Below are 22,214 nucleotides of genomic sequence, written 5' to 3'. Positions count from 1 at the left end.
TTACTGAATATCCCTCCAAAGGTAGCCGGATAAGTTTATCTGGCTAACTTTGCAATCTGCCCAGTGACTGTACATGGACTTCCTAAATAATTATAACAGTATGCCTTTGTTTACTGTTCCCTCCTGCAATACTCCAGAAAGGAGCCATCGTACCTGCCTCAGTCAGTTTCCACTCAGGGTACCTTTTGCTGACACCCCAGCATCTTCTCAGGCACCTTAGATCCTCTGATGCTGCCACTTTTCTCAACAGGAGAGGATATGTTTGTTTGCTTCCCTATTGGGTCTCACAGCACAATCCAGGCAAATTCAGCTTCAGACCTATCCTGCCTAAACCATAAAGGCTGTAATTGAGGCTTCCAGTTGTCCCCTGCCACCAATGAGAGAAGAGGCGGCTAATTATTAATAATACCAGACTACATTATAAATGAACCTTGTTCTCTGTAATTAATATTAAAGTTGCTAAAATTAATAAACAAATATTTTACACCCTTTATTTTCAAATACTTCCGAAAACATACCTCTGGGAATGTCTTTCCCCAATCTGACTAAACGTATGTGATGACCCTTGAGCCGGCTAGAGATGATGAAGGTGCATCGTGAGAAGGGCCACAGTGGAGGTCGTAGCCGGGAAGCAGTTCAAGTCAGGAGACCCACCAAATCTTCACCACTGGAAGCCCAAGATCACCCCAGGAGGAGCCCTTGAGAATCCGAGCTGCTTGGACTTATGTGCGGTCTCCTGAAAGCGAGTACCTGAAGAGTAGTCCAGAAGTTGCGGAGTGGAGGAGGTGCTGGAACCAGGAGACCAACTGGAACTTCACCACTGGAGGCCCGAGGTCCCCCCAGGAGGAGCCCTTGAGGACCCGAGCCACTTGGACTTAGGCGAGATCTCCGGGATGGAGCTAACCAGGAGTCTGGGCCAGAGGCAGACAGCAGAATTCCGGGAGACGAGCCAAAGTCAGGAGCCAGGAACAGGCAAGGACAGCAACTAGCAAGACTCATGCGAGCGAACCTCATTGCAAGGTGAGGTATGAAGGGAGCAGCTGGGTTTAAGTACCCAGCTGCATCTGACTTCATCCCAGGGGCCGGGCCAGGATTTCCCGCCATGGCCCCTTTAAAGCCCGAACCCTTGCGTGCACACGCACCTAAGGGGCGTAGAGGTAAAGGACCCCCGTGGTCCGGTTTGTAACAGTACCCCCCTCTTACGCCTTCTCCTCGGGGGTCTGGGCTTATCCGGATGATCCAGATGAAATTGGGAAAGGAGAGACTTATCCAGGATGTTACTTGCAGGTTCCCAGGTATTGTCTTCAGGTCCACAACCTTCCCAAGACAATAAATATTCCCATCTGCGATGATGGAAGCAAACATCCAAGACATCACGGACTTGATAGATGGAGCGACAGGCTGCGAAGAATCCTGTGGATTGCGGTGGTATTTAGAGAGAATCAGATGTTTCAGCAGAGATACGTGAAAGACTTTGTAAATGTTCAAGGTACCGGGAAGACGTAATCAATAAGAGACAATACCCACTCTTTCTGAAACCGTAAAGGGCCCAATGAACCTAGGGGCAAGGTGCATGGAAGGCAAGCAGAGGTGGATATGCTTGGTTCTCAACCATACTCTATCTCCTGGTTGGAATACTAAAGCTGGACGATGATGTTTATCAGTGTTCCTCTTAAAGGTAGCCGCTGTTTGCTGAAACTTGAGTTGAGTAGACTCCCAAAGAGAATGGAACAGTTGAGCGGAGAGCTGAGCTGCAGGAGAAGGTCAAGACAAGGGGACAGGTAGAGGAGGCTTGGGTGGTCTACTGTAGACAAGCTGAAAAGGAGATGTTCCCATAGCTGAATGGGTATGATGGTTGTACGAGAACTCGGCTCATGGTAGAAGGGACACCCAATTGTCTTATTTGTCCCCAACGAAGGCTCTGAGAAAAGCCTTTACGGAATGATTGGTTCATTCCACTTGTCCATTGCTCTGGGGGTGAAATGCAGAGGTAAAATCCAAATGGACTCCGAATTGTTTACAGAGGGCCTTCCAGTATTTTGCGGTAAACTGAGGACCCTGGTCTGACGTAATATGGAGTGGCAGTCCATGGGCACGAAATATGTACTGTGAAAAGAGTTGGGCTAACTCAGGAGCAGACAGAAGCTTATGTAATGGGACAAAATGAGAAATTTTGGAGAATCTGTCCACGGTGACCCATATGACTGTCTTTCCTTCGGAGGGGGGCAATTCTGTTATAAAGTCCATAGATAAGTGGGTCCACGGTGAACTGGAATGGGAAATGGCTGAAGCAGACCCCAAGGATGGCCTGGTATCAGTTTCTGTTTCGCACAAACCGGACAAGAGTCAACGTAGACTCGAACATCCCTTCTTACTTGAGGCCACCAGTAGTAGCATGTGAGCAATTCCAACATTCATACTCTACCACGATGTCCTGGATTAAGGGAATCATGGGCCCAAGCGAGAACCTCCCTCCTCAAGCAAAGGGGCACTACTGTCTTGCAGATGGGAGCTATGTCTGTGGTGGCCAGTAGGACCTTTGCAGGATCCAAAATATACTGAGGTGGAGTAGGTGTGTCCTCTGTCTCCATAGTATGGGAAAGAGCATCTGCACAGATATTCTTAGATGCTGGTCGGTAGCATAGGGAGAAGTGGAATCGACTGAAGACTAAGGACCAGTGATCCTGTCTCGGATTTAGTCATTGGGCACGGCACAGGAATTCTACATTTTTGTGGTCTGTGTATACCACTATGGGACATTGATCCCCGTCCAACCATTGACGCCATACCTCAAAGGCTAGCTTGATGGCCAAAAGCTCCTTGTCGCCGATTCCATAGTTTCTTTCAGCTGGGGAGAATTTTCAAGAAAAGTAGGAACAGGGGAGTGTTAGGGAAGATGGAGACCTTGAGCATGGGAAAGCTCAGAAGCCTTCGCAATCTGTTAGGGAGCGTAGGAGAGCGGTTCCATTTCCGAGGAGATTGTGTGCCCTTGGACCTCGGCACAATCCCAGAGGGCTCCAAGGTGGTACTGAGGCAGGCAAGACATGTCTGAGCCTAGGCTGAGACCAGGAAGCCCAGGCCCCTGCCGACCTGCACAGCCTCAGTGAGGCCAACCACGCAAGGTTGGTCTCTGAGTGGTCCTATGACTACTTCAAACCCTTTTGGACCTGCCACTGGGAATGGCAAAGGCATCAGGCCGGACAGGAGACGAGGGCAGACGAAGGCACAGATGAGAAGCTTGGACGTGAAGACTCAGATGAGAGGCTTGAGCATGAAGACTCAGGATCAAGGTTCAGGAACAAAGTTTAGTTCTGGGTTGAGGCTGTGACACAGCGTGCCCTACACAGCCCACCACAGGGCGGACCCACGGGACTGGCCATGAAGCAGACTCCAGACGAATACAAAGAAGATGAAGCCGGAACATGGCGAAGATTCAGTAGAAGCCTTCACCGAGATGCGCCCTACACAGCTGCCCATGGCTGGTCACGGACCACGCTGGAACGGAGCAGGTTCAGTCAGAGTCTTAGGCATGGACGGAGCAGCCACAAGAATATTCGAGGGCCGAGATGAGATGCAGCGTAAGGGACCAAGATGAGATTTGGCTTCAGGCATGAGACACGGGACCAAGATGAGACTTGGCTTCAGGCAAGGATGACCCTCCGGAGGCTTGAGCTGCAGACGAGAAGACAGGCTCATGCCACGAGGTGACGAGACATGACATGGCACACCAGAAGAGATAGCAATGAGGAACCAAGGGTCCAGGAAGCAGAAGCAGAGACGTGGCATCAGAAGGAACATCAGGAACATCATACAACATCAGGAAGACCACGGAACATCAGGAGAAGACAAGGGATATCCAGAAGAGACCAGGACATGAAGAATGATGAGGGATCCCACAAGAAACAGGAAATACCAGCAGGAGCGAAGGCGAGAAGTCCTGGAGAGGAACTATCTCCTTGCAAAGGCAACTAAGGACTGGAAGCTGAACCCTTACATAGGGCTGAAGATCAGGAGACACCCTGGGAGGAGTCTAGGTGGGGTCCAGGGCATATCTGGCCATGGGCCCTTTAAATCTGTGAAGGAGGCATGGCCCGCACCCTAGGAAGACAGGAAATGCAGGACCCTGGACAGAGGCCCTGCACAAACACTGAGGAGACGGAGCAGAGCTGGGCTGTGAAGCAGGCCCCGATGTCAGCCGCAGCTCCTGCCACTGCAGGAAGGACTGAGGGTGGCTCCATCTACCAGGAAAGCCCGGGGACTGCAGCCTCTGGGCCGCGAAGATGGAGAAGACGTCGGCGGCGACTCCAGCTGCATTGAAGCTCGGCGGCAGGGCCCGCCATGCAGGAAAGACATACCAAAGTCCGTGGATCCTGCTACGGTGAAGTAAACAGGCTGGCTACGGCTCCTGCCGCAAAGAACATCGGCAGCTCCATGCCGCGAAGGTAGGTGAAGGAGTGTAACAGGGAATAGCTTGCCCCTGTTGGAGATTTGACTGAGTACAGCACCCACTGCCAGGTCAGAAGCATCTACCTATACTATAAAGGGTCGTAAGAGGGTCTGGGTGATGTAGGCAAGTGTCCTCTAGAAAGGCCTGTTTTAAGTCTTCAAAAGGTTGATGTGTTGTTACAGACCACTCCTTGGCGTTAGCTCCTTTCTTTGTGAGGGCGGTAAGAGGCGCTACTTTCTGAGAATAATGAGGTATAAATTGTCTGTAGAAATTGGCGAAGCCAAGAAACCACTGGAGGGCCTTGACCCCCACAGGTTGTGGTCAATCTCGAATGGCAGACACTTTGTCTGGGTCCATGTGGAACCCGGTGTAAGACACAATATACCCCAAGAAGGGTAATGACTCTTGTTCAAATAGGCATTTTTCCAATTTGGCTAACAGACGGTTGTCTCTCAGTAACTGTAGCACCTGTTTTACTTGCTGACTATGTGTAGGAATGTCCTTAGAGTAAATTAGAATGTCATCCAAATAGACAATGACAGATGAATGGAACTTATCACGTAGTACCTCGTTCATCAAGTTTTGGAAGACTGCCGGGGCATTGCATAGCCCGAATGGCATGACGAGGTACTCGTAGTGTCCGTCGCGTGTATTGAACACGGTCTTTCATTTGTCCCCAGGACAAATTCTCACGAGGTTGTAGGCCCCACGGAGATCGAGTTTTGTGAACACCTTGGCTCCTTGTAATCAGTCCTGGAGTTCTGGGATAAGCGGCAGAGGGTATCTGTCTTTGCGCGTGATGGCGTTGAGGCCACAGTAATCTATGCAAGGTCTAAGAGAACCATCTTTCTTTGGGACAAAGAAGAATCCTGCTCCTGCAGGTGAGTTCGAAGGGTGAATGTATTTGGACATAGCTTGTGTCTCCGGAAGGGACAAGGAGTATACCCAACCTAAAGGTGAAGTTGTTCCAGGCAGTAGATCGATAGCGCAATCGAATGGTCGATGTTCCAGCAGTAATTCTGCCATCTCCTTGGAGAATACATCCTTGTATTCGGAGTACTGAGGTGGCAACGTGAGGGAGGTCACCAACAACGGTATACTGGGTCATGGTAAGGCTGGTAAACAGAAAGAGAAGCATTGTGGGCTCCAAGCCACTAATTGCAAGGTGTCCAAGTGGATGATAGGAGAGTGTCTTTGAAGCCAAGGCAAGCCCAGGACGATCGGATGAATGCCCTTCTCTAGTACAAGGAATGAAATCTCCTCAGTGTGCAAGAAGCCAGTATGGAAAGTTAAAGGTTTAGTGCTGGTAGAGATGCTCCCCAGGAGGGGAGTTCCGTCAATCGAAGAAACTCAGAGTGGAGGAACTCGAGGTTGCAAGGTGAGCTGTAATTGCCGAATGAGATCGTCGAGAATGAAGTTTTCTCTGGCTCCCGAGTCAACCAATGCCAAAGTGTCGAAGGAACCACCAGGGAATTCGAGAGTAACTGGTGCGGTACATTGAGGAGCAGAATTAGTACTACCTAGGGTCAGCTCCCCGATGACACCTAGATTCTGGCGTTTTCCGGCCTCTCACCACACTGGGCTAAAAAATGCCCTTTATTGCCACAGTATAGGCAAAGGCCTAGCAAGCGTCGATGTCTTCTTTCCTCTTGAGAAAGAGGGCTTCGCCCCAGCTGCATAGGCTCCACCCCTTGGTTGCTTGAAGAAGCGGAGGGTGAGGACAATGGTCGAGAGAATGTAGGTGCCAGGTTAACCAGTCTATGAAGCGATCTCCCTTCACAGAACCATTGTTGGAGTAGATGGCCGACTCTTCCTGCCAGATCGATCATGTCATCAAGGTCGTCCAGAAGATCCCAAGCCACTATCTCATCCTTGAGGCGTGAAGACAATCCTTTCAAGAATATACCATGAAGACTGTCTTCCCTCCAGTCCAGCTCGGTGGCCAGCGTGAGGAATATGACCGCATATTCGGCAAGAGAACAAGAGCCTTGGTGTAGTCGTAGCAATTTGGCAACCACCATAGATTTACAGGCAGGTTCATCAAAGATGTGTCTAAATGTGGACATGAACTGTTGCAAGTTTCCAAAAATAGGATCGTTACATTCCCATAAAGGGGAAGCCCAGGCCAGGGCCCTGCCCTCTAACTAAGACATAACATAGCTGGTCTTTACCAGATCCGTCGGGAACTGAGTTGGCAGTAATGTGAAGTGAATCTAGCATTAGTTAAGGAACCCACGGCACTGTTTTGCTTCCCTGGAGTACCTGGGCAACGTAGGTAGTTGTGTAGGGGCCGCAGGTCCGGGAATAGGTGTTGGCACTGAAGCAGGAGGTGCTACTGGAGGTGTGGAGTCCAAACGGTTTGCCAGCCTCTCTACTGTCGCTGTCAGGACATCTAAGCAATGTTGCTGCTGTTGTAGCCACTGGGCGATTCCAGGAATGGCCTGCAGGCCGGCCAAGTCCGCCGGGTCCATGGCCTTACAAACTGTTGAGTTTGTGGACCTTTGAGCTGGCTAGACATGATGAAGGCACACCGTGAGAAGGCCCACGGTGGAGGTCGTAGCCAGGAGGCGGTTCAAGTCAGGAGACCCACCGAATCTTCACCACTGGAAGCCCGAGATCCCCCCAGGAGGAGCCCTTGAGGATCCGAGCTGCTTGGACTTATGTGCGGTCTCCTGAAGGCCAGTACCTGAAGAGTAGTCCAGAAGTTGCAGAGTGGAGGAGTAGCTGGAACCAGGAGACCAACTGGAACTTCACAACTGGAAGCCCGAGGTCCCCCCAGGAGGAGCCCATGAGGACCCGAGCCGCTTGGACTTAGGCGAGGTCTTCAGGACGGAGTTAACCAGGAGTCAGGGATGGCGGCAGACAGCAGAATTTCAGGAGACGAGCCGAAGTCAGGAGCCAGGAGCCGAGCCAAAATCAGGAGCCAGGAACAGGCAAGGAAGGGCTGGAGAAGGAACAAGGCAGGAACAGGTAAGGACTGCAACTTGCAAGACTCATGCAAGCAAACCTCGTTGCAAGGCGAGGTATGAAGGGAGCTGCTGGGTTTAAATACCCAGCTGTGACTGATGTCATCCCAGGGGCCAGGCCAAGATTTCCCACCACAGCCCCTTTAAAGCCCGAACCCTTGCATGTGTGTGCATCTAAGGGGCAGGGCTTGGAGCAGGAGCTTGGTGGCGTCTCCCTCGTGGAGATGCCGCCGCGGAAATGCCTGAGAGCAGCCGGGGAATGCCGTGGCTCGGCCGGCAGCCAAAGAGGTAAGGGACCCCCGCAGTCAAGATTCGTAACAGTATGTACATTATTGAACCCTTCTTATACTTTTAACATATTCATGGAAGGCCTTTCTCAGACAGCCAATTTATAAGAATAACTTGATATTTATTACTTTGAAAATTGCCCCCAAAAAGGTAAATGGCTGAAGGAAAAGGATTCAAGTTGCATTATATTAAATGTAAAAAAAATATTTGACTCTACTGTAACAACATCAAAATACCAAAAATAGAGTTACATATAAGATGTAACATCTGAAATATAGACGTAAGGGGTGTCAAAAACTCAACACCATCTGCAGATAATTCTTAGGTTGGTTTTATAAGGTGACACAACCTGCAAAAAAATCTGGTTTTCTTCAGGAGTGCTATGGCTACTACTCTGCAAAAGATCAAATCTTCCCTACTTTAATATAATTTATGAAAATATTGAATAGGGATGTGGATTTGTTTTCTAACAATATGAAAGTGGAATCTTTTAAAAAATAATAAGGGGGCAGGACCCTCAAACTGCCCTGGGTGAATGGGGTAAAAGGAATTAAGATATATCTCAGATCAGAATGGATTTTTTGTATGCAAATTTTACTGAAAAATGTCTGTGTATATTTTAGTAGGTGGAATTGTGTGTGTATGGATAGATAGGTGGGATCATTTCCAAAGTGGACTTGTGCACGTATGTCCACTTTTAAAATAGATGTAACTTATGCATGTATTTGCTGGCTAACATTTGCAAAATTATATAATTGCTCCCTGTTAGCCTGATTTTAAATGGCCTGTGCACATAAAAAACGGGGGTTACGTGTGCGGCAGGGCCTTGTGCATGCTGCACACATTTTAAAATGGGCCCGGCCGCGCACGTAACCCTTTTTACATGCACATGAGCCAGGCTGAAGAAAAGGGGCGGTCCGGGGAGTAAGGAGGAGTGGGGCTGGAGGCGCCGGTACAGCGGTCATTTGCTGCTGTGCCGGGGAAGTACACGCAGGCAGTTGGCTCCTTTATTGGAGGTGACTGGGAGGGAACTGGGGAAGGCTGCAATGCATCACCATGTGAAACTTGCCAAATTCTACTCCCCTTTGTGTGCGCCGCCCCAGATTTTATAACATGCGCACGCTGGTGCAGGCATGTTATAAAATTATGCATCCATATGCTGGAAACCCCCGAAGACTATTCATACCAAGGACAGCATATAATGCAGATAGAGAACTTTAAAAATACAGATATTTCATAAACAAACACATATTTATTATGAATACAGTAAACAGTATGTAAAAAAACAGAAATCAGACCCTTTAACATGATTCCAGACCTTTCTGGCACAGTCTAAGAGGGAGTGGTACTGCTGAATCAAAATAGTCAATGATCACCTTTTGCCTTATCTCATTCCCCTTCGCAATGTTGTCAATTTCTGGGACTGGAGTACACATCTCCGGCTCTATTGCTAGATACAAGTTCAGTTCCTGCTCGATACCATAATAAAGGGCTATATTGTGGAGCATACAGCATGCTCCCACAATATCTGCTATTTTTTCAGGTGAGTATTGGAGAGCCCCTCCTGAGCGGTCCAGGCACTGGAATCTACTTTTATGTAAACCAAATGTGCACTCTATTACCCTCCTGGTTTTGACATATGCCTCCTGATATTTTCTTTCAGTAGCATTTCAAGGCACTGCCAATGGCGTCAGCAGCCACGACCTGCATCCATAGCCAGCATCACCTGTAGAACAGACACACATAAAAATATCTTTTCTAAAACAAAATATGATTGCATTTCCTGAAAGTTCCCTGCCATCTTTACCCACCCCTGTGAGTTAACCACTCAAATATTTTATCATGCACACTGTTCACCCATGACCCTATAAACCCTTACAGTTCTGCCTTAGATGCTCAGCACTGCATGCTGCCATGTGCGGCATATTATTAGGCATGAAAGCACATATGTAGCATACAGCATGTACAATGATGACTTAACTAAATCTGACTGCATGCATATTAGTACATTCTGACCGAATCATGTTTGCTCTGATAACTACTAATCAGGTAAACATGTCAGCTTGAAAGCTCCCAGGGTATAATATTATTTCTCAAGTATGTATGCTAAAATGCAAAGCTAAAGGTAACACATAAGACTTCACAGGTAAATAACAAATTTAATAGGGCCCACATATAACAGAAAGCACATACCAACTAGACTTTTATTCCATCCTCTGCACACTTCTGTTTTTAACTGCACACCCCATCCCAAGATAGCAAATAATGAAAAAGAAGTCACTTTTTTATATCTTACCAAGCAACCTGCCTTTCCCTTCTGTGAACTACTCAGCCAGTGCTGACTGCACCAGGATGAATGAATCATGGCTGCTACCAGGGAATTTTGCCACAGCGCTGAGAGTCTTCAGTTTAGCATTGCTCACCACTTGCATGTTAGGGGAGTGCTAATGTTTCTGATTCTGGTATGCCATCTCCCTTTCATGAGGAGGGGAGAGAGCCACATGGATACAATCTAGAGCATTCATCGCAATTGGCATGCCAAATATATAAAAAATGCTCTCTTCATTTGTAGCTATTCCTGAAGCTGCTGTGGGTATCTGATGTACTGCTTCACTCTCTTCAGCATGGCCCTCAGTACCTGGGTGAAGTGACAAGAGAACGTGGATTGCTCCATGCCAGCCACCACAGCCACTTTATTCTGGAAAGAACCAGTGGCCAGTAAATGAAGATCTCCATCAGCTTCACCAGGCTTAGAATGGCATGTCCACGCCCTGTGAGGGGGATCCTCTCTGAGTTCTTCATACAGGCTCATATTAGCCCTGGAGCTCAATTTGTAGGTCCTCACCACATCCGACTCTGGCATCCTCAGCTGCATGGCCCTGAGGCAAAATATCCACTGTCTCTATAACCTTCCATCTGGAACAGCCTGCTCCTCACGATCCCTCCTCTCCGCCTGCTCCCTCCTAATCCTCTCTCTCCTGCCATGACCTCTGTCACCTGTCAAACCTTCTGCTGCTGTCAACCTTTGGCGAAGACGCAGGATATTCCACAGCATCAGGAACATCTGCACACAATCTGACATTTCCGTCATAGAAATCACACCAGAGCTCCCTACATTGCCCGTGAATAGATAATCGCCTTCTTTGCATGCCATTAGTATGCACTCGCTCAGAAAAACCCCAGGTCTATAAGCAAGTTTTACGCACTTTCTTCCTGCACACAAAACTCTTATTACATCCCCATATAGAGCTTTGCATGGAAAAACGTGTACAAACGCGCATACATACACGTACAAACTTGCAGCAGCTTCAGCGCACCTTATTACATTAGCCCCTTTATGTTTTACAAAGTGTTTATTTTGTTGGTAGAAATATTTTCCAGCTTCTTTTAATTTTCTTAAGCTATCCTGAGTCCTGTTGAAGCCTCAAAGTCCCCAGCAATATTTGTTAATTTTTTGTTTCTTTGAAGTCTATTCGTTTTAAAAACGTTTATTTGGCTATTTGGCTATTCTTTATATTTCTTCCTGCTGACCCTGATCAAGATTCCTTTGTTGTTTCTTAATTTTATATCTTTAACTTGTAGTGCTTTTCATTGGGTGTTTAAAAGTTACTTTGGAGGAGGAGTGAAGGTTTTACCCAGGTCCCCTTAGTTGTGGATTATATTTACTTACTCTAATTGTGCTTAGTTTTCCTTATTTTATGCTAAATTGATAGCTTCCCCCCCCCCCCCCCAAAGATCATGAGTTTTTTATGACATCATTAGTGACATTTTCTATCATTGCCTGAACTTTTTATTTATATTAGAGCTTCCAGTCAAATTGCAACACTTTTCCTTTGAAAAATAAAATTACTTTTAAATAAGCCCAAAGGTACTCACTAGAGTAGATCTGGCAGTGGCAGCAGGGGGCTGGTAGGCTTCTTCTTTATTTTTTTATTTTTTTTATTTTATGTGGTGGTTCTGGAGTCAGGAGAAGGACACCCCAGCAGAGGCAGCTTTTGTTATCAATGCTGACCGCTGCTGGTCAGATTAATTCTCCCGTTTCTTTTCTTGGTCAGAGCAGGTCTTCCGATGCACATCCGCTCTCTTCTTTTCTTCGGCGCACAAGTGTCACCACCTGTTCACAGCTTCCTGCCAGGGTATTTCTGGATCTTTGTGGTCTCTTACTTTTTTTTTTTGTATTAGTGATTCTTTTCCTTCCTTGTGTCTAGACTTGATGTGCAGAAAAGGTCAGGGCATTGTAGTCCTCTTGCCTTTCTCTTTCTCTGGTTCTTTATGGGATCGTGGCTCTTCATTTTTAAAATTGCTCTGGTCAATCACACCGATGCTCATCGCTGTTGCCACAACCCCTCTGTTGGCTTGATCACAACTCAACATTTCTTTCTCTGTTCTCCCTTGATGCATCACTTCTGGATCTTCGGCACACTGGAGCACCATCTTGGCCCTTTTCTCAGCTGTCCTGCAGCATTTAGTCATGTGGCCTGCCTCAAAAAAATTTTTAGTGTGTTACTTCTGGATTGTTACAGTTTTCTCATCTTCCTACTTTTTAAGTGGATCACATTTATCGGCCTCTGCGCTGTTCCCATAGCTTGTGCTCCTACTCGATCGCATTTCAATGGCCTTCTTACAGTCTTTACATGCCCATTATACATGCATTTATTAGGGATGTGAATCGTTTTAGGACGATTAAAATTATCGTCCGATAATTTTAATATCGTCTTAAACTGTTATGGAACACAATACAATACAGATTCTAACGATTTATCGTTATAAATCGTTAGAATCGTGAGCCAGCACACTAAAACCCCCTAAAACCCACCCCCGACCCTTTAAATTAAATCCCCCCCCAATAACTTAAATAACCTGCGGGTCCAGCGGCGGTCCGGAACGGGCTCCTGCTCCTGAATCTTGTCGTCTTCAGCCGGCGCCATTTTCCAAAATGGCGCCGAAAAATGGCGGCGGCCATAGACGAAAAAGATTGGACGGCAGGAGGTCCTTCCGGACCCCCGCTGGACTTTTGGCAAGTCTCGTGGGGGTCAGGAGGCCCCCCACAAGCTGGCCAAAAGTTCCTGGAGGTCCAGCGGGGGTCAGGGAGCGATTTCCCGCCGCAAATCGTTTTCGTACGGAAAATGGCGCCGGCAGGAGATCGACTGCAGGAGGTCGTTCAGCGAGGGTTCCGGCGCCTCGCTGAACGATCTCCTGCAGTCGATCTCCTGCCGGCGCCATTTTCCGTACGAAAACGATTCGCGGCGGGAAATCGCTCCCTGACCCCCGCTGGACCTCCAGGAACTTTTGGCCAGCTTGTGGGGGGCCTCCTGACCCCCACAAGACTTGCCAAAAGTCCAGCGGGGGTCCGGAAGGACCTCCTGCCGTCCAATCTTTTTCGTCTATGGCCGCCGCCATTTTTCGGCGCCATTTTGGAAAATGGCGCCGGCTGAAGACGACAAGATTCAGGAGCAGGAGCCCGTTCCGGACCGCTGCCGTTCCGGACCGCCGCTGGACCCGCAGGTTATTTAAGTTATTTGGGGGGGGTTCGGGAGGGTGGGGGATTTAATTTAAAGGGTCGGGGGTGGGTTTTAGGGGGTTTTAATGTGCCGGTTTTTCGATTTTTCGATTTTTCGATTTTTAACGATTTTTAACGATTTTTCACGATATTTTACCCCCCCAAACGGCAACAATACGATTCCCTCCCCCTCCCAGCCGAAATCGATTGTTAAGACGATCGAGGACACGATTCACATCCCTAGCATTTATCATGTCTTTCTTTTATTGCCAGCTCCTGTTTCTTCTTTTCTCACTCATCTTTCTGCCCACTGCCATAGCTCCTTCAGCTCTAAGCATTTGTGAGCTGAATGTGGCCTTCCTCCTTCTCTCTAACGCTATTCAGGTCTACCCTGTAGCTGACTACAGTGGCTGCTTCACTCACAGTTGGGATTGACTTCTCTGTCCTGCTTCCATATCATTGTTGCTCCCACAGATCTCTGCCATTGTTGCAACCAAAATTTCTATTGACATCACCACCATAGGCTTCCTCCTTTGCAGTTCCATTGCTAGCTCCAATGATGCCAGCTCTGATGCCTTACTGACCTCCTGGCATCCTGAAGGCTAAGCCTGTCTCGATGTGATCTATACAGGAGAGTGTCATGATCTTTGTTTTAATGATTTTCTTTTTTATTATTATTTGTTATTATTTTCTCCCCTGCTCTGTCTTCTTGCAGGGGAACTTATCACAAGCATTGCTTCCCACTGTAACCTCTGCTTTTCATTTTATAATGTCCTTTCTGTAATCTTGGTTTTCTCTCTTTTTCTTTTTATTACAGGTTTCTTTCCTCTTGAGCCTCCACTTTTACTCTCCAGCTTCTGGCAATTTCATGTAGCTTTAAAGAGCGCTGTTATAAGCTTTAGGCCTGCTGCCATTACTGCCTATGGCCTTCTCATCTAAGGCCTCTTAACTCAGGACCCATTCGGACTCTGCCAGCCCCTCTGGAGCCTCAGGATCAGGTAAGTTATCTATTTTATATTTTTTTATTTTTAGGGTACCCCTTTAACAGAAGCAAAGGCCAATATAAACAAACCCAGGCTGCAGAGATGATGAGTTCATCATCCATACATGCACTGCTTTCCTTACACCCAAGATATAACTTAAGGCCAGAAGGATAGTTGTAGACTTCCTGTCATGAGGGACAGACAGAACCAGTGCAGGTGTTACCCCCAGTGAAAGCTATGGGGATAAACACTAGGGATGTGAATCGTTTATCTGACGATTGAAAATATCGTCTGATATTTTCAATATCGTCAATTATCGGGGGGGCCCCGATAGCAATAGGAAACCCCACGATTAATTTAGTGGGTTTTCTTATCGTTATGGGGGGGGGGGGGGAAGAAAGGACACAACTTAAAAACACAACCTGACCCTTTAAAATGAGTTTGTTAGTATCCCCCCACCCTCCAGACCCCCCGAAATTTTTAAATACTTGGTGGTCCAGCGGGGGTCCTGGGAGCATTCTCCCGCGCTTGGGCTGTCGGCTGCCACTAATCAAAATGGCGCCGATGGCCCTTTGCTCTTACCATGTGACAGGGGCTATCGGTGCCATTGGTCGGCCCTTGTCACATGGTAGGTGCACTGGATGGCCCGCGCCATTTTTAAAGATGGCGCCGGCCGTCCATTGCTCCTACCATGTGACAGGGACTGGCCAATGGCACGGATACCCTGTCACATGCTAAGGGCAAAGGGCCAACAGCGCCATTTTGTTTACTGGCAGCTGAAGGCCCGAGCGCGGGAGAATGCTCCCGGGACCCCCGCTGGACTACCAGGTATTTAAAAATTTTTTGTGGTGGGTCCGGAGGGTGGGGGGATACTAACAAACTCATTTTAAAGAGTCGGCTGTATTTTTTGGTTATTGGCTCGGGCGCAGCCGATAAAAAAAACCCGATCTGACTGCAAGATAAAAATTTCATGATGTGAATCGGAACCAGAATCCGAACCGATACCGGTTCCGATTCACATCTCTAATAAACACTAGTCCAGATCTGACTATCCCATGTATAGACAATAGAGATGTGAATCGTGTCCTCGATCGCCTTAACGATCGATTTCGGCTGGGAGGGGGAGGGAATCGTATTGTTGCCGTTTGGGTGTGCAAACTATCGTGAAAATCGTTAAAATCGTGAGCCGACACACTAAAACCCCCTAAAACCCACCCCCGACCCTTTAAATTAAATCCCCCACCCTCCCGAACCCCCCCCCAAATGCTTTAAATTACCTGGGGATCCAGCGGTGGTCCAGAACGGCGGCGGTCCGGAACGGCCCCCTCAATTGAATCCTGTTGTCTTCAGCCGGCGCCATTTTGCAAAATGGCCGCCGCAAAATGGCAGCGGCCATAGACAAAAATGATTCGATGCAGGAGGTCGTTCCGGACCCCCGCTGGACTTTTGGAAAGTCTTGTGGGGGTCAGGAGGCCCCCCCAAGCTGGCAAAAAGTTCCTGGGAGTCCAGCGGGGTTCAGGAAGCGATTTCTTGCCGCAAATCGTTTTCCGTATGGAAAATGGCGCCGGCAGGAGATCGACTGCAGGAGGTCGTTCAGCGGCGGTCCGGAACCCCCGCTGAACGACCTCCTGCAGTTGATCTCCTGCCGGCGCCATTTTCCGTACGGAAAACGATTCGCGGCAAGAAATCGCTTCCTGAACCCCGCTGGACTCCCAGAAACTTTTGGCCAGCTTGGGGGGGCCTCCTGACCCCCAGAAGACTTGCCAAAAGTCCAGCGGGGGTCCGGAACGACCTCCTGCGTCAAATCGTTTTTGTCTATGGCCGCCGCCATTTTGCGGCGGCCATTTTGCAAAATGGCGCCAGCTGAAGACAACAGGATTCAATTGAGGGGGCCGTTCCGGACCGCCGCCGTTCTGGACCACCGCTGGATCCCCAGGTAATTTAAAGCATTTGGGGGGGGTTCGGGAGGGTGGGGGATTTAATTTAAAGGGTCGGGGGTGGGTTTTAGGGGGTTTTAGTGTGCCGGTTTTCCTGCCCTCCCCCTTCCCCCGATTTACGATTTTTTAACGATAAATCGGGGGAATTGGTATTGTATCGTGGCCCTAACGATTTTTGACGATTTAAAATATATCGGACGATATTTTAAATCGTCAAAAAACGATTCACATCCCTAATAGACAACTTTACACACACCTAAATGAAAACAATCCACATATACCACAACATTATACACATGTGTGTATGTTCAATCAACATACGCAAGTATAACTTATGCGCAAACTTGTACTATCTATTTTTTTAAAAGTTCCTACATAAATTATTAACGTGTAGAACATGCCCTTTTATATGCGCTAAAAGAATTTGCTCCCAATGTCAGCCTTCCTAAACAGGTGCAATTTATTTATTTATTTAAAATATTTATAACCCCCTTCCATGTTTCAGGGCAGGGTACAATCTAACGAACAATTAAGAGGACAAACTTCCAGCCAAAAGAGATAGGCCTTCTGGTTCATGAAGTAATGAAGGTCCAGAATAACTTGTATGGGAAGAATGCAAGAACGTGGGCTTATAAAGGAAAGAGCAGATGTGAGAGAAGATCTATCACAGGCTCAATGCAGTCTTCCACAATGATCAAATTGCAAGACCTAAACCACAATGGTGAGACCAAGTGAAGCAGAAGCAGGCCAGGATGAGAGCAGAGGGACCTGTAAGCCACATCTTCTTCTCTGCAGGAGAATGGGTATAGTCCTCAGCACCATTTCAGAGGCAACTGTGAGAGGTGTGGGAGAGCTGGACACTTTGCATCCTGAAGGCCATCAAAGTGAGCATTATATACAGGAAAGGCATATAAAGAGCTCCTATGAAATGAATAAAATAATGACTATTCTCACACTGAAATATTAGTAGCTCCCATCCAGTTTAGGTGCAGGGCATGGGCCACACGGGGAAGTTCATATATGACACAAGGCACCATGACCTCCCATGGTTCCTGTAAAGGGGTAAAATGCAGAGTTTCTTAAAGGACATAAAGGTTTTGTACTCAAAGGGGCTCTTCCTGCTCAGTAGTCAAGCTCCAAACCTGTTTCTGTTGAAAAAAAAAAGCTTTAATGACTGTTGGAAGGGAAATTAATGTCCAAACATGAAACACTTGTGAATGGTTTTCCAAAATTACCTCAATCCAAAATGAAACTAAAAAGATACTGATTTTCTTTACCTCCTGACCCCAAAACAGTCAGATCTATGAGAAAGGTATCAATTCCACCCTGCACCCCCCAGCCAACTAGTGGGTAGATTTTATAATTTAGCGCGAACGCGTACTTTTGTTCGCGCACCAGGCGCGAACAAGAGTACGCAGGATTTCAATAGATACACGCGTAGCCGCGCATATCCATTAAAATCCGGGATCGGCGCACGCAAGGCTGCAAATTTTGGGCAGCCTGCGCGCACCGAGCCGCGCAGCCTGCCTCTGTTCCCTCCCTTCCCCTACCTAACCCATCCCCCCGGCCCTATCTAAACCGGGGGGGTAAATCCGGCGATAAAGGTAGGGGGGCTACCTTTATCGCCGGATTTACGCCTGCCAGAGGCAGACGTAAATATGCGCGCGCCAGCGGGCTGCTGGCGCGCCATCACCCGACCCGGGGGCTGTTCCGGAGGGCACGGCCACGCCCCCGGAATGCCCCCGGGGCCGAAACCATGCCCGCAGTGCCGCCCACGAAACGTCGTGTCACCCACGCCACGCCCCTGAAACGCAGCGTCACAACCGCTACGCCCCCACCACCCCCCCCTGCACGCCTCTCCATGCATGCCCCGGGACTTACGTGCGTCCCGGGGCTTGTGCGTGCCACCGAGCCTATGCAAAATAGGCTCGGCGCATGCAGGGGGGGTTTGGGGTAGGTTTTTGGGGGGTACGCGCGTATCCTACACGCGTACCCCTTTGAAAATCTACCCCTAGATGTTTAGTAGATGAGATCTATTTTTTCTAGATCATTATCTATCTCTTTCTCTCTCCTTAGAGTCTTGGGCTGCTTGTAGCTGATTCAGACTCTGGTGCACTTTCACTGGTTGGTAGGATGCCCTTCCTCTTTCACTTTCCTGAATTCTGGTTCCCAAATCATAAGACTCTCTTTCTCTCATCGCTCTTCTGGACTTCCTGGAACTCCTATCCTAGAACCCATTTCCTCAACACTCCTCTGAGTCTTATTCATGGAAATCACTGCACTATGCTGCCACTCAGTGAAGACATAGCTCCAAACTCAAGTAGGACTCCAGATCTTAGATTCCTATCTTTGCTTATGCCCCACACCCTTTGGCTGCTGTGGATTAGATAGTCTCCTAACACTCATCCCAATGGTGAGTTTTTCCTTAGCACTGATATCAGACAGGCAAGATCTAAACCTCTGTCATACTCAGAACACTCAGAGAAGCTGAACCCACATACAGCATGTTTGTAAAGAGCTGGGACATATTCTATTGGCCAGAAAATGGCCACCCAATTACACTGGGATATGTTTATGTTTTGTTTTTTTTAATATGAAATGGTGCTCAAGACTGATGGGACCAGCAGTCAAGAGCCATGCCAATTTGTGAATCCTCTGTCCATGCCTGCTGGTGGTTTACAAATGCTTCATGGCAGCTTTCTGACCCCCAGGAATTCTTGATAAATAGATTGCGGTGTAGCAGGAGGAGTTTCAGTAGGGCCCATGGAGCTGTTGTGTTACCCAAAAAGGAAGGTCCTATAAGTATGAAGAGTAAAGCACACATGGTATGTATACTGAAAGTATGTACACTTTTCCTTTTTGCAGGGCAGGAGATAGCAAGGACTTTGATGCTCCTGGACCAGTGGCAAGGTAGCATTCATGGATGCTGTCTGCAAGCCCAGAAGAAGACATTGATGCCAGAGGCAGTTACCTACATTGCCTGTGCCTATGTCTGGGCCTGCTCCCCAGGAACTGTAAACACTGTTTCTGTAGCATCCCCAGTCCAAAGTAACCTGGGTAGCAGAAGCCAGGCCCAGGTATCAAATCCAGCTCCTCTGTATGGCAATGCACAGCACTTGCCATTGACTTCCTTTAAAACACATTTTAAGAAAAATCTAAGCACAGTCTAATCTTTAGTCTGTATTACATATTCTGTACATTTCCACATTGATTATCTACAATAAGAACTACTACAATATTAATATACCAAAAAAGCATTTGAGTATGTACAGCTAAAATTTTTGAAGTGCCTTTGGAAATAAAAAAAATGAGCTTGTTCAAGCTTATAGTAATTAAACTGTTCATGACTGCATGTAATTACATCATTATGTACACAGCCTGGTTTCTTTAATTTGGATCATTGGCGGGCAAAGTGTCAAAGTCTCTATAATGATGTTTAATTCCATTTTAGCATATCCTAAAGGAATTTTTAAAAAACTTTTGAGAACTATAAAACTTAAAAATGCCTTTAATTTTAAGTTAATTCATTTATAATAGACATGAAAAATGTGCAGGGAAAGTAATTTCTTGATTTGGTAATACTGTATTTATAAGTAGTACCTAGTTTTCATCTGTCTCTTCCTAAAGTATGCATTAGTTTAGCACGGATATAGTAAATAGTAGATAGAATTAACAAAGAAACACAGAGGTCCATATTCAAAAGGTTTATCCAGCTAAGTTTAGGCCTTTGCTAGATAAACCAATGGTTTTAAATATATTCCTTCTCACCCTCCCTTGTTGACCAGATAAGTTTTAGCCAGATTAGTACCAGCTAAAACGTATCCAGTTTAAAATAAGGTAGTGCAGGGCGATTCAGTAGACAGGGTTCAAACTTTGCCAGGTAGCACTGATATTCAGCACTACCCAGACCTAACTGGCTATATTCAAATATAGATGGTTAAGTTACAAAAATGTTGTTAACAGTAAGGAAGACACAATTCTTCTACCTTCCACTCCCTGAATAATTCAAACATATGTTAGCACCTATCACTTGATCCCATCTAGCCCCCAAAATAATTAAACCAATGTTGGTACCATAGCATCCCAAGGCACCCCCCACTAGATCTGAGTCTTTTTTTTTTAATTTTAATTTTCAAAACAATCTCCAATTATATAGACCTTGTACAGTAAAATAGATACTGGTACACAGAAAACATTATTAATAAACCAAAAATTCTTCAATAATAGAAATAAGCTTATGATTCCAAATATCAAAATTATAAGAAAATTGAGGGGGGCAGAAAAGGAGCATACTATTTAAGCAGTAATAATATATATTTTAAAGAAACATGCAGTGAATAGTGCTGGGCGTTAACTTTCTAGAGCAGGGCTAACAACTGGGGCTATTTGGGATCTTGCCACCAAAAAAGCTCTTAACTGGTCTGGTTCATATAACACATATTGAACATTCAAATATCTAATTAAACATTTGCAGGGAATTTTTAATATGTAGGTTGCCCCTAACTGAAGGACCTCTGGACGCATCCATAGAAAATTATTTTGACGTATTTGTGTGTTTTTTATTTGATCAGGGTATATCCAAATAGGTTTTCCGTAGAAAGGTAATTGTCTATTTCTAAGGAATAATCTCAATATCTGGTTGTGTTCAGAGAGAAAAGCAAAATAGATTAACAATGTCTTTCTTTGAGAAACCTCAGTTTCTAAAGAAGATTCCAAAATATTTGTTAAATTGAAACTTTCAGGGGCATTCCCCTCTGGTTCCCTTCCTTCCTCCCTGGCATGCTGCGATTGTTGAAGGTAATACGCTTTTACAATAACTGGAGTAGCAGCTTCTGGAACTTTTAACACGTGATGTAAATATGTTTTAAAGAGATCTAGTGAGGAGATTAATCTTAAAACAGGAAAATTATGTACTCTCAGATTTGTGTGCTCTAAGGGCCGGATTTTAAAAGGGTTACGTGCATAAGGTACATGCGTAACCCTTTTAAAATGCCCCTGCGCGCACCGAGCCTATTTTGCATAGGCTCAGTGGCACGGGCAAGCCCCGGGACGCGCGTAAGTCCCGGGGCTTGCAAAAAGGGGTGGTCGGGGCATGGCCAGGGGGCGTGTGTCAGCTCGGGGGCGTGTTCAGGGGCGTGTGGGCGATCCGGGGGTGTGGCCAAGTGCCCTGACACAGCGGCCTGTGTTGGGACCTGCCGCGCCAGCAGACAGCTGGTGCGCATAAGTTACTACTGCCCGGAGGCAGGCGTAACTTTTCGAATAAAGGTAGGGGGGTTAGATAGGGCCAGGGGGGTTGGTTAGGTAGGGGAAGGGAGGGGAAGGTGAGAGGGGGGTGGAAGGAAAATTCCCTCTGAGGCCGCTCTGATTTCGGAGCAGCCTCGGAGGGAACGGGCAGCGCGCGCAGGGCTCGGCGCGCGCAAGGTGCACAAATGTGCACCCCCTTGCGCGTGCCGACCCCGGATTTTGTAAGATACGCGCGGCTACGTGCGTATCTTATAAAATCCAGCATACTTTTGTTTGTGCCTGGTGTGCGAACAAAAGTACATGCGCCCGTAGTTTTATAAAATCTACCCCTAAGTGCATTCTCCACTCCTTCTTGCCTTTTATTCAAAATCTTTTCAGAGGTAATCAATTTACTTTGAATATTCTCTGTAGTGTCCATTCTTTTTTCAAATTCCTCTGTTTTTTTACTATAAGTTGTAATAAGGCTGTTATTTAACACAATCTGATCCCTGGTGTCCAGAGTTACTAACGATAATGTTTGGATAGATTTCTCTATCACTTTTAATGCTTGCCATATTCCTTCCAATGTTACATTTCCCTGCATAGAGGTATCCGAGCCAGCCAGCAGGGCTCTTAGGTGGCTTTCTCCCTCCTCCAGATTGCTGCTCCCCTCCCCCACCATACCTTGAGATTTTGCTGTTGAGTCCAAGTTGTTCTGGAGCGATATCCAAATTCAATGGTACCTCCTTCGATCTTTCGGGGATCAATCTCCCTTCTTTCTCCATCATTTGGGTCGCTCCTGGACTTATCTCCTGGCCTGAGATTGGGCTTCCATTCCGAGCTACCATTGGCGGAGTCCTTCCCAGCTCC

The 22,214-nt window shown here is 47.1% G+C and overlaps 1 long non-coding RNA gene across 1 annotated transcript in view; it reads left to right on the top strand.

The window, feature by feature from the left end:
• The window catches only part of LOC115091106, a 424,473-nt gene extending 405,057 nt beyond the window's left edge, over nucleotides 1-19,416 (top strand). The window contains exons 5-7 of the long non-coding RNA XR_003856617.1: nucleotides 14,019-14,199; nucleotides 16,627-17,005; nucleotides 18,987-19,416. This is a non-coding gene — a long non-coding RNA (uncharacterized LOC115091106). The remainder of the gene's footprint in view (nucleotides 1-14,018; nucleotides 14,200-16,626; nucleotides 17,006-18,986) is intronic.
• The last annotated feature ends 2,798 nt before the right edge of the window (nucleotides 19,417-22,214 follow it).

The sequence above is a fragment of the Rhinatrema bivittatum genome, chromosome 4 (genome assembly GCF_901001135.1).
Source record: "Rhinatrema bivittatum chromosome 4, aRhiBiv1.1, whole genome shotgun sequence".
Taxonomy (NCBI): domain Eukaryota; kingdom Metazoa; phylum Chordata; class Amphibia; order Gymnophiona; family Rhinatrematidae; genus Rhinatrema; species Rhinatrema bivittatum.
This window is presented reverse-complemented; position numbering and strand designations above follow the sequence as displayed.